At 34.0% G+C, this 16,253-nt stretch overlaps 1 non-coding gene across 1 annotated transcript; it reads right to left on the bottom strand.

The window, feature by feature from the left end:
• Positions 1–8,564: 8,564 nt before the first annotated feature.
• LOC129405273 (U6 spliceosomal RNA) lies at positions 8,565–8,671 on the bottom strand. Its single transcript, XR_008630454.1, has one exon. It is a non-coding gene; the product is annotated as a U6 spliceosomal RNA (small nuclear RNA).
• Positions 8,672–16,253: the final 7,582 nt, after the last annotated feature.

The raw sequence follows: 16,253 nt of genomic DNA on the forward strand, positions 1-16,253 counted from the left end.
AATATTTTTCATACTAGTGCCCGCTCGAGCATATCGATGAATGACGGGACGACAGTGCTACAGTGCAGTGCTACTTAAAATTCAGTCTAGTAAGAGATCTGAATATAGAGAATAATAGGAAAATGTGGTTCAAGTAAAACTTGTAAAAATTTTGATTAAAACTAGATTAATTGACCTATTCTTCACTTTATAACCTATGCAGAAAGCAGTTTATCTCTGGCTAAAGAAATTCTTTTGTAGTGGAGTTCATGCCCAATTGAATCAGCTTAATCAATGACTGAATAAATAGCAGTACTCCTACATTAAAAAGAAATAAATAAATACAATAACTCTTTTTTCAAAAAAAGTAAAAATATTGGAAATATTCAGCTGTTAATTATTTATTCTCTAGTGAATTTCGAACTGGAATGATAACACAGCAGGTAGGGCGTTTGCCTTGCACGGTGCCAACCAGGGTTTGGTTCCTCCATCCCTCTCAGCGAAGAGCCCAGCAAGCTACTAAGAGTACCTCACCCACAGGGCAGAGCCTGTCAAGCTACCCATGGTGTACTTGATGTGCCAAAAACAGTAACAACAAGTCTCACAATGGAGACATTACTGGTGCCCACTTGAGCAAATCAATGAACAACAGGACAACAGTGCTATAGTGCTACAGTGTTAATGAATTTCATTGATGTGACATCATCTTGACTGTTTTAAACTTATACCATTATATTTGTGGAAAACCTAAAATCTGACTCCAATCAATTGCAGTGGAAGAAAATATTAGACTCTGTAACTCACTAACATTCTGCTTGCAAGTGTCTAAAATCCACAAGATGTGTAATATTCTGCTATACAAAACTAGAAAATGAGAAAAATAGATGTTTTAAATTTTTAAAAATTTCTTTTATGTTCTATTTTTTTTTAGTGAGCTAGAGTTATTTTATTAAGGAAGGGCACTAAGGAGAACACAGACTAAGAGAGAGAAGAAAAGACAAACAACTTCTATCTAAAATTTCTTTAAGAAAAGTTTGGCAACTCTGGTGGATGGATGTATTTTGGAATATTGTAATATTGTGTGACTGACACTGACCATGAATAACTTTGTAACTGTGTATATCATGGTGATTCAATTAAACAAAGAAAAAGAGAAGATAAAAAAAGAAAAAAAGGAAAAGGCAATTCCAGAAAAGAGTTCTGCGATGTGTAAGGAAGAGTCTTTATGCAACCCGGGGGAAGCTCTGGGCGACTCCGGAAGTGTTTGTTCTGGGCATGAGCAGTGTATTTGGCTCAAACAACCCACCCAGTTTGCTTCCCTGGCACTGTATATGATTCCCTAGAACAGCCAAAGTGAGCCCTAAGCACACAGGTGTAGCTCCAAACCCCCAAAAGTAAACAAAAACTATCAAATGCTCCTCAAACTTTGTCTTAAAGGTCCCCCTGGGAAGGCCAGGTACGTATAGTGATAATAATCACCAAATGGAAATAGCAAATGTATAAATATAGAAATAAGTCCACAAAAATTTTATGAAAAGCAAGTATATAATAGGGTTTAATAAAATGCAGAATTTGTTGTCTTTCTAGCAACAAGTACTATGGCTGCTTAAATATATTTCATAAATCATGATTAAAGTCTAGAAATGGCTAAGATGAAATTAAACCTTGTCTCTTTTTGTAATTAACCTAATGTAACGAATTGTCATATATAACTTAGTTATTCAAGCCCACAAATATTAACCTGTAAAAGGGGACATTAATGAATTATTTTTAGTTTATTCCTATTTGTGAATACATAATGAGGAGACATTTTCTGGGCCATTACAGCAACAAAAAAGAAAGAAAAGGCAATTAATCAAAATGTGAGTTTATTAAGACAGAAGCAGACGTAACAACTCTATTTGTACCTCAGTTATTAAGTATTTCTAAAAAATGCCTAATGAGTAAAAACGTTTTGATTTATAAATAATACAAGTAATAGTTAGATTAGTTGCTATTTCTATATTAGAAAAATTTTATTAACAAAATAAACTGGCAACATTTGTGAGCTTTTAAAATTCCTGTACCATATAAGACTTACATGTCTCCTGTGTCTTTAAAATTTGTTAAATATATATTAACGGAAGAATAGCTGAAAATTAAATAGCACTAGAAAAGATACATAAGTATATCTGCATTTTGTTAGGCCAGTCATTGTGTTGTAGGCATGATGGTTTAGTGTTTGACTATGTGTAAACAGGGATCAAATTCAGGGCTTTGCCCATACTGGGCATGTACCCTGCCCTTGAGCTACCTCTCTAGTACCTACCTCTTATCAAGTTTTAGTAAATTTTACAGTCTTAGCTCTACTTATGTCAGCCCTTTAAACTAATATGTTCTAAATTGTATTGGTTTCATAGCTCAATGTGTACTGTGAAAGTGAGGAATTATATTTTTCCCTTCCGAGTTAAAAATTAAAAGTAACAAATGGGTAATATTTACTAACATTGTTACGAACAAGAATTTGTAAATCTAAAGAGTTTAATATTGAGCTTTGCAAGCACTTTGTTCCTTTGCAACCTTCTCTTGCCTGTATGTACAAGGGACAGAGATGAATGGCATTATTTGTTTAGTGCCCTTAGGAAGAAATTAAATATTTATTCAAAGTATGTTTTTCACCTTGATAACAAATCCAATAAACAAGGGCTTTGATTAATGAATATTAGCATTTCTTATTGTAAGATGTATGGATTACTTATAGCTTGGAGGCAGTTTTAGGCCCAGCTTTGTGGAGGAGAAAATGACATTAGTTTTGGCATTGAAGAGTTTAAGAAAAGGTTTCTGGGACAGAAGTGGAAAGGTTATATTCATAATCCAGCACTGACATCTTTTGGCTAAATGACCTTGGATTAGTCCTTAAATGTTCTTAATTAATATCTTCATTTCAAAATTACAATTAACAGAACACTGAAAATTCATTATATATCTGGTATTGAAGATATAAAGTAAAAAATTCATGTACCAACATATTAAATGTAATATTTCAGACGTAAAATAAGTTTGGTTCTATGAATTTGCTTGTGAATTTTTTCAAGGGTGACTTTTCTCTCCCTTCTTTAACTTTATATATTTATAAGTTTATGATTGTTTATAGGCATGCAATGATAATTTTGTATGTATCTGTGAATTACTTGTAAATATTTTGGGAAAAGTATATCCATTTTTATTTGTAAGAACATTGAAGAAGAGATGAACTATATATGTCATTATTATTATTAGTCATAACTTATGTACAGAATAAAACACTACTTGACTATAAGAAAAGACGAAATCACGCGATTTGCTGATTTGTGGGTGGGTCTGGGGTCAAGATAACAGGAAGGAGAGAGACAGATATATAATGTGCTCTCTCACACGTGGCATATAAAGATACTTGGTAAGGAAGTAACTGCACAAAAGCAATAGAACCTGAAAACTAGTCCACAGAACTGTGCTTACATGGCAGGTCATGGAGTGGAGAGGCTGGGAAGAGGAAACTGAGATAATACTGATGGAGGGAAGAGGAGACTCTGGTGAACGGTGAAGTGTTAGAATGTTGTATGCATAAAACCTTATCATTAACTTTATCATTATTATCATTGTAAATCACGGTATCTAACCCATCCACCCCAAATAAAAATGTCAAAAAGAAAAGAAGCCTGTATCAGGACCTCTAAAGAAATGAAAAACAAAAAGTCATGAATAGGGGATGTTTCATACAATGATCAGTTAAAATACAGGGGAAAAACTTTCTGATTTCACGATCTGCTTATTTCAAAGAACAGAAATAAATGAAAGAGATGTAAGTTAATAGTAAATTAGCTACATTGTCTCATACCTCAGATGAATTAGAGGCTTGATAGTAGAGATTTCTTCTTCAGCCTAAATTCTTATGAACAACTTGAGGGGATTTTTTTTTTAATTTACATGAAAAAAATAGAACTCAAACTCTTTTACTAGTAAAATATTAGGATTCAGTCTCAAAGTAAATTCATGAAATAAAATTCTTCATACATGCTGCTTTCGCACTGGATCCTCAGAGGGTAATCTCCATGTTTTCCATGTTTTAATGATCTATTTAAATGATATAATTTGGGTCTCAAAAATGTACTCTGTTGAGTTAGAACAAATTATGCAATGGTTGGATAAAACTGGAGGCGACTCAAGTCTATCTGGATCCTTGGCAGTCTCTGGGATTTTTAATAGACTCAATGAATTTATTTTTGCACAGTTTTTTGCTAGGTCCAAAATTCCAAATGCAATTTTATATTTTACATTTATTAATATTAACTTTGCCTTGGTAAACATATTATACCAGCTGGTTTATCCTGATGACAGGGTTAATTCTTAAAGAAAATTATATAAAGTATAAAATCTATCAATATAAAGTATAACGGGCTTTTGTCATAACTTGAGATGCTCTAGCAAAATACCACATGCTGCCTTCAACAGCAGAAAATAAATTTCTTAAAATTCTGAAAACTGGGAAATAAAGAATCCATGAGACAGCTGATTCAGTCCCTTTATGTTTTCTCCAGGGCCACAGAGGGTCATTTTCATACTGTTTCCTTGTGTCACCTATAGAAAGCTCTCGTATCTTATTTCGTACACAGTACCAGACTTTCTACTTAGAGACCCATCTTTATGACCTCATGTAGCCTTTGTTACCTTTTCACTGGTGTTATTTTCAAATACAGTCTACTCACATGTGTACTTTGGGTTTTGACATATGAATGGGAATAATACTGACTAATATTAGCTTTCCACAGTTTTAAAGAATTCTTGGGTCGAAGTTGGAGTAATAGTTCAGCTGGTAAGGGTTTTGCCTTGCACACAGCTGACCTGAGTTCCATCCCTGGTATTTCATATAGTCCTCCTGCACCTGCCAGGAGTGATTGCTGAGTGCAGAGCCAGGAATAACCTTTGAGCACTGCTGGGTGTGACCCCAAAATGAAAAGAAAAGCAGAAAGAATTCTAGTGTTCCTACACACTAGCAAAAGATGTCAGCAGATGTACATTTCAATTATCACATTTCTGGTTTTATTCTTTTCACCTAATTTTTATTTAATGTTGGTTATATGGGCTGGAGTGATAGCACAGTGGTATGGCATTTTCCTTGCACACAGCTGACCCGGGTTTGATTCCTCCGCCCCTCTCGGAGAGCCCAGCAAGCTACCAAGAGTATCTCCCCCACATGGTAGAGCCTGGCAAGCTACCCGTGGCATATTCAATATGTCAAACACAGTAACAACAAGTCTCAAAAAAAAAAAAAAGAAGTTATTGATGCCTGCTCGAGCAAATAAATGAGCAACGGGATGACAGTGACAGTGACAGTTGGTTATATAGACAGTCAATTAACATAGAGTATGGGGATGAGGATTTTTTTTCCACCTAACAGAACTTTAGGGAAAAATGAATGATTCTATGGGATCTATACATGCACTATGCATATTGAATACAGGGCACTTCAAACAAGCTGAAAAGATACAATGGTCAAAAGAGAAAACATAATAGCTAAAGATATAGATAGTCATGACACAATCAGGAAAACATAACTAATTTATTAGTGTGAAATAATGATTTAAAAAATGTTTTAGGTGGGGCCGGAGCGATAGCACAGCGGGTAGGGCGTTTGCCTTGCACGCGGCCGACCCGGGTTCAATCCCCGGCATCCCATATGGTCCCCCAAGCACCGCCAGGAGTAATTCCTGAGTGCAAAGCCAGGAGTAACCCCTGAGCATCGCTGGGTGTGACCCAAAAAAGCAAAAAAAAAAAATGTTTTAGGTGAAATAGCGACAGGATAGTATGATGAGAATTCTCTTCTAAATTACACAGGACTTGAATTTTAGAGCCATTGTAGAAAATCTTTTATCTGGAATCAAAGTACACCCAAACAAAAAATTGGCTTTATTTTAATGCTATTTTAAATGATGCTTTTAAGAGGCATGAGCATTAAAACTGAAAAAAAGATGAGGCTTATGTCTCTGAATTATTGGTGGATTAAAATAGTTAACACCACAATGTTTTGGTGTTAAAGACATAGTAAGATAGAAGTCAATTTCACTAATTCTTGAAAAAAACTTTATAGAGATGAGTTGCTACAAGACTTTGTGTTCAATGATTACACATCTTATTTAGGATTGACCATAATCCTATAAGATACATATTTTATTTCTATTTTAAAAAGATACATTTAAGCCTGAGTGAGATTTAAAAATTTAACAAAGATCCTTTATCTAAGAAGTCCAATCCTATCTATCTGACTTCAAAATCCGCTTTCTATAATTATATCCTGCTCCTATTGAGAAAGGAAATTAAATTACATAAATTTGCAACATACAATTGATTGATGATTTTCATTCATACACCCTAGGTAGAGAGACATGTGGCACAGGTCTAGAATTAGTAGTTAGGAGAAAAAGAGTTCTAAGTGGTGTGAGACATTACTTGAATCTTTTCTATTAGTTTCTAGGTTTGCTTTAGTTTTGCAAGGAAATGAATGACAAAGAAGCACTAATAATAGTTTAGGTTATTTATTACTATTTTACTGTGATTTCTGTTTAAGTGAACTAAAAGGAAACATTTTCTCTCTCTAATATTATAACTTGATATTTTAAATACAGTAAATTTTACTTTAGAACATTGACTATTATCAACTGTGATAGGTACTATCACTGTGAAGATTATCTTTCATTCAAGAAGGTAGATTACAATTTAATTTCCTTATATACTATTCATGGACTGGAGCAATAGCACAGCAGGTAGGGCGTTTGCCTTGCATGTGGCTGACCTGGGTTGATTCCTTTGTCCCTCTCAGAGAGCCCGGCAAGCTACTGAGAGTATCCCACACCCACGGCAAAGCCTGGCAAGCTACCCGTGGCATATTCGATATTCCAAAAAAAAGTCTCACAATGGAGACGTTATTGGTGCCTGCTCGAGCAAATTGATGAACAACGGGATGACAGTGCTACAGTGCAGTGCTATATACTATTTATATATATATACATATATATATATACTGTATAATATTAAAAATTATAAAACAGTGTACTGTATGAAATTTACATAAAATTAAAATTTGACTAGACCATTTTCAACCTTTAGAGTTTAGTGTTTGGTCATTAAGATGACTCTCAATAGGCTGCCTTAATTTTTTAAAATATAAGTGGGACATGTGACTTGCTTTCATAATAAAAATTGCAACACACTAAACCTTTCATATCACTCCACTAATAGTCATCTCTCATGATTTCTTCTCATCTCTTTCATTGGTAGCTTACCCAAACGCAATTTCTAATAGGGAAGAGATTAGACTTTTGTCTGTCATTTTTGTATTCCCTGAACCTACAACAGTTGAATAGAATACTGTTGGTCCTCAATAAATCTTTCTTAAATGATAGATATGCATTCAACTTACTTTCGCCTTTTTACCAGAATTGAATAGAATACCCCATGAGAACAGGGTACTTGTCATCCATCATTTCTATTTGTATGTTAAATAGAGTACTGAATACTAAATAAATTATAATTAAAATCCATTTTTGAAATAAATATCACTTAATATTTATATGGCATTTTACATATTGCTATGTTGAAATAAAATTAACATATTTACAAAAGGGCCCAGTTAACTATACAAAATCCATTTGTATCTATTTGTCTCTCACAGCAACTCAGTAAGTTAAATATTACCACAAAGGGAAAACTACAGACAATAATAATTTTGGCCAGTGGAAGAGAAGAATGATAAATATTGATCTTGGGAAGTAAGAATATCTTAAATGGATAGAGATTTATTTCCTTTTTATTTATATCATTTTCCATCAAAGATCTAGAATGATTTTTCCATCACATTTTAAAGCCACATTGCATATAGAAATGCTATCTTTCATTAAGCTGAGGTGACATTGATTTACAGCACTTTCTATATTTTTAGGAATAAAACTCCGTATCACCTTAAATGCATTTGCCCATACCATTCATACCAAAAGTACTTGATATCCATTCAGCACAATTCACTGGACTCCTTCAACATTTTTAACAGTTTTCATTTTCCCTGCTTCAAGTAATCTTACTTCTGTGGGAAAAATTTTTTAAAATCCTTCTTCATTTGGTTTTGTTATTTTGCTTTGTTTCTTGTTTGCTTTTTATTTGTTTGTATTTTGTTAATGATTGCATTTGTTTGTTTTTTATTAATGCAACTTTTTATTAATTTTCTAACTTTGTTTCCTTTCTTCCCATTATACTAGCTTGGACAGTTTAATGAAGGTTTAGTTTGTAACATCATTAAATGAATTCCATTAGTACACTGTAATGTAATTGTTCAAAAAGTCCAAAACTATGGATAAAAATGCATGAGTCTTTTAACAAAATAATGTATTTGAACAAATATCTTGTGTATTAAAATTTTTAAATATTACCATAAATAAGCTGTCTTATGAAAAAGGACTTTGTCTGAGCTAAAGCAATTATTTCATATTACTATAAAAATATGTAGAACTGCATTGTATGATATTAGCACTCTATCTTGACATCAAATGCAATCAACTTCCTTCCTTAACTTTCTTTTCTTTTTTTTAATATTTAAAAATTTACATGTCATCCTTGCACAGGGACCATGCTAATCTTCTTTGTATCATTCCAATTTTAGTATATGTGCAGCCAAATTGAGCACTCTTTCCTTAACTTTCATAAAACACACACACACACACACAACCCCCAAGAATATGACTAGATAGTTAAGACATAGAGAAGGCTTATGGAACAAGGCTTACTTAGATCTAGGGCTTATGAAACACATGGATAGACAACATAAATATTCATTGTGTTGAAATAAACAGAGTGGTGAAGATTTTTTTCTTCCATACTTTTAACAGTTTTTTTTTTTGTCTCTTACATTTAAGTTCCATTACACAAAAGTACTATGCGTTAACTAAGATACTGCAACATCAAAAATCCTTAAAAAATACTAAAAAATACAGTAAATATTTTGAAACCAAGGAATTAAACTAGTTTGCTACAAAACCTCTATTTGTAGGGAATGAAGCTTAGTATTAACATATGACAGCCCAAATGCAAGTGCTAGAACAAACCTTAGAATCCTCTAAGTTCAATGTAGATGGCATCAATATCTTCATAACCATCTTCAATTTATCAAATTGAATTACATCATTTCCAGGACCAAATGTATCAATTTCATGTATTTTGGCATATTCTGGAAGCTTTCCATATGCCTTCAGATTTCTAGCTTCATTTATATTGTACTTCAAAAATCAGATCTGCCTAATTACCCTGATAGATCAACCAATATAAGATCTGAGAAGTTTATCCAAATTTTCTTCCTCAGTTTCCCTCTGATAATGACATAACCTCTTGACACGATCAAAACACATTACTTCTAATTGTCCATTTCCGAACCTTAGATTTCCTGACTCCCTTGGAACGTGTCTACTCCAAGACCATGTACATCCAGACTCACAGTTTCTCAGAAGTTCTACTGAAGCTGTTGTGTAAACCGACAAAGAGCATTTCGGTGGTAAGTGTCACCAATCCTAAACTTTAAAATTTTATTTTCCAGTCAAAAGTATGTACAATTTTACAACAGTGTCAATGATAGGAGTTCATACATGCAAGCTTCCTTCAAGCATACATGCAACATTCCAGCAGCACACCCTAGAGCAGAGTATCAATTTCCTCCATCACTGCATTAGAGTTCTCTTATTTCCCCTCCTGTTTATCATATGCCACATCTTTCTCCATAGCTCACTTCCATGATAAGCTCAGTTCCATAGACCAGTTCTTAGATTCTGTTGCTTTTAGCCTTTTGTCGTCCCTCTACCATGTTTTTATTTTATTTTATTTTATTTTATTTTGACTGAAGCACCCCTACTATGTTTCTTTATATCCCTTTATATAAAGATCATTCTGTGTGTCTCTCTCCACTTTGTTTCTTTTCAAAGCCCATATGAGTGAGTGCCCAGTATTTTTCTTGAATTTTCTGACTTTTTCAATGAACAAATCACCGTCTGATTCCACCCTTGGTGTAGCAGCAAGTAATATTTTATCTTTCCTGAATTGTGTTTATATATAGCCTACAACTTCTCTGTCTGCTTGTCACCTATCATTTGAATTCATTTTTTTGTGTGTGTGTTCATGGGATAGATCATAGGGAGTGAAATTGCTGGATAATATGGTAGCTATAGTTTGAATTTTTGAAGAAAATCTCATACTGTTTTCCAAAGAATATGAACTGTTTTACTTTACTTATGTAATTTGAAATTAACCATTGGTCAGAAGTTTGGTTTGCAAATATTTTTCCCATTCAGTTGAAAAAATGTATATCGATTAAACCAAACTATACATATGTATGTATATATGTATAGTTTGGTTTTAGTAATAGTTTTATAATGCAGAACTCTTTGAGTTTGATATAATCATACTTATTTGTTTGTTTTCCTTGCCATACAGTTGAATCTTTGAATATATCACTATGAATTACAAATATTATGAAATGATTTGTGTTTTGTGTTTTTTTCTGTGTATTCTATGGATCTGGTGGATTCTGTGAAAATAACATCTAACTCTATGATTCATTTTTAAATTCTCTTTTGTGAATGCATAGTGTGAAGTAGAGTGATTGGTAAATTATCAGTCCAATTTTATTCTTGAAATAAAATGAAATTATGTTTAGTTTAAATTTTTACAAGTGACAATCAGATTTCTAATAGCATTTGTTAAAGAGGCTTAAAGCTTTCACTTTATGCCATTGACTTCTACTTCAAAACTTGATTATGCATATATCTGGGAGTTTTAGTTTTAGGTTCACTCTTCTGCTCTATTGGACTAAATGTCTACTTTAATTCTTATCTAGAACCATATCCTTTAGATACCATAGCCTGATTATGTAGTTAAAATAGAGGACCAAACTTTCTTCTGTAATTTTTTCTCAGAACAATTTTGACAACTTGGCTGGTTTTGTATTTCCATAAGAATTTTAAAGCTTTGTTTCTTATCCTTGAAAATGTCATTGGAACTTCATATGAATTTTATCAAATTTGTTAATAGTTTGAGAATAATGGTCATTTTTATGATGTCATTTTTTCATCTCTGAGCATAGAATATATTTTTATTTGTCTTCTATTTCTCTGAACAATCATTTATAGTATTTGTATACAAATTTACTTTTGTTGTATTTATTTTTAGGTGCTTAGTATTTTAATGTGATTATGAATGGAGTCATTGTCTTGGTTTCTTTTTCCTATTCTCATGTATTGTTGGCATCTAGGAATGCAACAGATTTTTGCATATTGATTTTGTGTTCTAATACTTTACTGTGTTGGTGTATTATTCCTAATAACTTTTAAAAAATTGAAATCTTTAGGGGTTTTGATGTTTATAAGTGCTGAGAATTGAACCTCCTAATTGGCTGTTTGGCTGCTTGCAAGGCAAGCATCAGACCCACTGTACTAACTCTCCACCTCCGGCATTTTTTTTTACCATATTTTGAAGAGTTTGAGAAGGACATATTAGCCTTTTTGGTCACAACAACGTTGCTCAGCTGTTACTCCTGGCTCTGCACTCAGGAATCATTCCTGGTGGTGCTTGGGGATAATATGGCATGCTTGGTCAGCCACATGCAGCCACATGCAAGGCAATTACCGTACCCACTATACTATTGCTCTGACCCAGAGTTTTTCTTTCAGCTTTTAGTGTTTAGCTTTTCTGAACTTCATGGGTTTTTAGAATGCATGCCTTAATATTTGTTTGTTCCTTTGCATTTGCATTTTAAATGTCTTTATTGACATAATAGTTAATTCATTAATATGTTTTATAATGTTCATACCACTGTATCACTGTATCACTGTCATCCTGTTGTTCATCAGTTTGCTGGAGTGGGCACCAGTAAGGTCTCCATTTGTCCCAGCCCTGAGATTTTACCAGCTTCTCCTTACTCGTCTTTCCCAAAGCCTGGAGGCTCTTTCAGGGTCAGGGAAATGAGACCTGCTATTTTATTGTTTTGGGCATATTGAATACACCCCAGGGAGCTTGCCAGGCTCTTCTGTGTGGCTTGCTGGGCTCTCCGAGAGGGACAGAGAATGTATATCAGAAAACACAAGCAAGTATGTTAAAACCAAACACATGTGTGCTGCTTTAGGTACATCAGTGGGCTGGACTATAGGAGATCGGGTGGCCTGGAAGGAGCTTTGTTTTATTTAGTCTCTGGATCTATTTGTTTTATTCTTCAGCTTTCTTTTTTTGAATATCTCATTTTTATTCTATTGTTACATCAAAAGAAACTTGACATAATTTAATGCTTACAAACCCATTTATATGTGTTTTATTTTTTAATATGTCCTCTAATACAGAATGTTCTTGTTTATGCACCTGACAAAAATATGCATTTGACTTTTGAGAGTTTAGAGCCTTGTAAATGTCTCTGAAAAAAAAGTCTGAAAAAATTACTCCTCATTTGAGGCTGTGGATCCATATTAATTTTCTGTCTGGTTGTTTTCTCTAATGATATACCATGGGAAGTTGGTGTGCCATACTATTATTGTGTTATTGTCAATATATAATTTCATGTCAATTAGTAAATAATTTATTTTGTATAGTTTGTTGTACCTATATTTGATATGTATATATTAATGGGTATTCAATTTTGTTCATAAATGGATTCCTTAATCATTATAAAATGTCCATTTCTGCTTCCTGCTCCCTTTTTTAAGCTTGAGATCAGTTTTCTCTGGTATAAGTATGTTTGTCTCTGCATTTTGTTTTGCTCTTTGGTTTTGGGTCTACATCCAGAGGTGCTAATGGTTGCTATGCACTTTTTTCTCAGTCATCACTCCTGATGGGGCACAGGGGAATCGTATGGCATTCTGGGGATTGAATCCAGGTTAGCTATGCGTAAAGCAAGCATGCTATCTCCTATACTATTTATTTGCCACCCTCTTCTTGTCTTTTGAGATTACTAATTGCTTGTACAATATTTTTTTTCCTGACCATTTACTATGAGACTAAGTTTATTTGGAAGCTTAATTTGATCAACTGCCAAAGTGTTGGCTCCTGTATCTGATCTTCTATCATTTAGTTAAAAATTTGATAGTTTGAATTATTTTGGTATTACATTTTTGAATTTATATAAATGGATTATATGTAATTGTAATATATATAAATTATGTATTGAGGAATATGTATGGAAGAACAGTCACTGGGCAGGAAGGAAGACCTCAGAACTGATCACAGGACCCGAGATGGGGTCAGTAAGCAACAGGCAGAGCCTGCTGACATAGTTGGAAAAAACTAAAGTGACAAACTAAAAACAAAAAAATGAGAACGCCTTCATTTTCTGAAAAGAGATCTTCTCATAAGCTATCAAGTTCATTTATCTTCTCTATGAAGAAACTATAATTCAGTAACAGTATTTTGTTAGCATTCAATTAGTGTTCTGATTTAGATCAGAGTAGAAAACAGCTGGGCTGGTAGAAAACAGCTGGGCACAGTGGTAAGGCATTCATCTTGCACGAGGCTGACCTGGGTTTGATTCCTCCGCCCCTCTCAGAGATCCCGGCAAGCTACCAAGAGTATATCGCCTGCACAGCAGAGCCTGGCAAGCTATCCATGGCGTATTCGATATGCAAAAAAACAGTAACAACAAGTCTCACAATGGAGACGTTACTAGTGCCTGCTTGAGCAAATTGATGAGCAATGGGATGACAGTGACAGTAACAGTGACAGAAAACAGCTAGACACGTGTCCTCAACTCCACCTGCTCTTGATAACCCAAAGGGCACACTCTCTCCATCTCAACTGTGAAAAGCAATGCGGGGCCTCTGCTGCCCAGGTGCCCAAGAACACTTGGATATTAGCACTTGGCCTAGTTTATGTTCCTGATGGGAGCTCAGAAAACACAGCAGGGAAGAGAGCAGCCAGGGCCAGAAAAATGATGCATGTGTTACAGACCCTACTTTGATGCCTCACATCTCAAGGCTTCTGGATGAGAATCACTGGATGTAGCCCTGAGTCCCTCGATCATTTCACAGTGTGGAACTGAACATCCCTTTGTCGCCCTGGTAGTCCTTGGCACAGGAGGGCCTCGATAATGAACCTCCTTCTGGGTTGGTAGAATGTTGTTGGGAGTGGCTCTGGGCATCTCTGAACACTCACCTCTTGGTAGATCCCTCACCCAAGTCCGCAAATCCTGGACTTGATAACAAAAACAGAGGAAACCAAAGAAAGTGGGCAGACCGGTAATTCTGATTATTTTCTTATCCCCACAAAGAGATTCTATTGCAGAGAGGATATCCTAGCTGTGCAACAGTGCGGAGATAAGCACTCTGACTTTACAGAAATACTAGTCATCCTTCACTTAAGTGTGCATTGAAAACATCATTGTTTCAAAATATGCTAGAACATGTGATAAATATTTAAAATTAAAAATGAACTTTTATTAAAAAAATTAACATCATATCCCACATTCTTTAATTAGCATTGCATTATATTTTTAAAAGTGTTTTAAGTTGTTATAAATATTACTCAAGAAAATCAAATATAGATGTAATTTAAAACTTATTTTCCTCATGCACATAAACATTAAAATATTAAAATATATTATCAACATCAACATCTACAAAAACAAATTTCCGCTAATTATGTTGGCAATAATATATTTTGAGGGGACACTAATATTTATAGGAAGAATAACTATGTGCCTTTAGTTAAATCTGTCCATGATAATATTCTTACAAATAACCAAAAACAAAATCTTAATCTTAAGCTAATTTACAAAAGTTTAATTAATATAATTGCAGTAATAAGTATTACCACCTTTCTCTTCTTATGGAATAACAATTATAAAATTAAAATGATTATGGTGAAACTAAATTAATAAAATTTTGTCATATTCCTATTAATGCAGGTGCAGTGCTGAGGGGAGTCTCTGTGTTTGTCCAGGGTTCCCAGGTTCTTTAATATTTTCAAGATTGAAAACACTGCATACCAAAGATGCTGAGACTCAAAGTTGAAAATGGAAAGATTTATTAGAAAATATAAGAAGGATTTCAGTATATCTTCCAGATTTTGGAGATAGTCTTTTAAAGTTGTATTTAACCATTTTTAGAAAACCATGATGGAAAATTACAGATAATGCAGTAATAAAATTGTAAAAGGCAATTAAAGTTACTTTTCCTTGTAAAACACTTCTACTTAGCTATTACTTTATTTTGTTAGTGATAATTGCTCAATTTAGATCTCTACATAGTCCTTACACAGGTAAGAGCTGATAAAACCAGATCTCTAGCAGAAGATATGTGAATTTGAAATAGAAAACCATGAAATCTATGTATTTTGATTGTATTATTGCAACTAAATACATGAACTTTATTTCTTAAGGCATCTATCAGAAAAAAATATATGTAAAATTATTTAACAGTGGAGAGTTGGATTTAAAGAAAAGGGAAAGAAGAATTTTTATTTTTTTGCTTTTGATGATTTCTTTAAAAATTATATTGCTGCAATTTTAAAACCTTGCACACTGCCATGCCTCTCCAGGTAGATCATTTGCCCGGCTGGCAGCTCTGGGGCCTTTTCAGAAAGCAAACATTCATATTCCCTTCCTTTCTGGCTAGGTGCACCAGTCCCCACACCCAAACACCCCACACTGCTATATCAAGGGACCCCTGCTCCACAACTCCTGAAGTGCTTGACTGTGTAATAGCTCTTCCTAATTTCACAATAGTCATGGCACAATAAGAGAACAGCAAACCTAGTAGAGAAGACATGCAGAAGCCTACCAAACTCAATGAGTGAACAGAAGAACAGAGGGCTCAAACAGCACTTACCAGCTCACCATTGTGAGGATGTTTAATGAGATCAAAGAAGAGCACCGATGATCAGTATAATCAGCATTGCAGAAGAATGATTGCTGAAATGAGAAGACTTCAAGCAAAAGTGAAGAGCGTGGTATGTGATTTAAACTACAGGTTAACCATAGCTGAGCAAAAGATCAAGTAATTAGGAATCAGAAAACAACAGAAGGTGGAAAAGAGTCTAAAAAGAAATGGACAGTGTACCAGAGAACTATGGAATGAGCTCAGGAGAAACAATATAAGAATCATGGCAGTTCCTAAAGAACAGGAAGGGGCACACGTGATGAAAAAACAATATTTAAAGAAATCCTAGAGAGGAATTTTCTAGACTTAAGAACTATAGGCTCAGAGATCCAAGAGACCAGAAGGGTTCCAATGAAATCAGACCCA

The sequence above is a fragment of the Sorex araneus genome, chromosome 5, assembly GCF_027595985.1.
Source record: "Sorex araneus isolate mSorAra2 chromosome 5, mSorAra2.pri, whole genome shotgun sequence".
NCBI classification, from domain to species: Eukaryota; Metazoa; Chordata; class Mammalia; order Eulipotyphla; family Soricidae; genus Sorex; species Sorex araneus.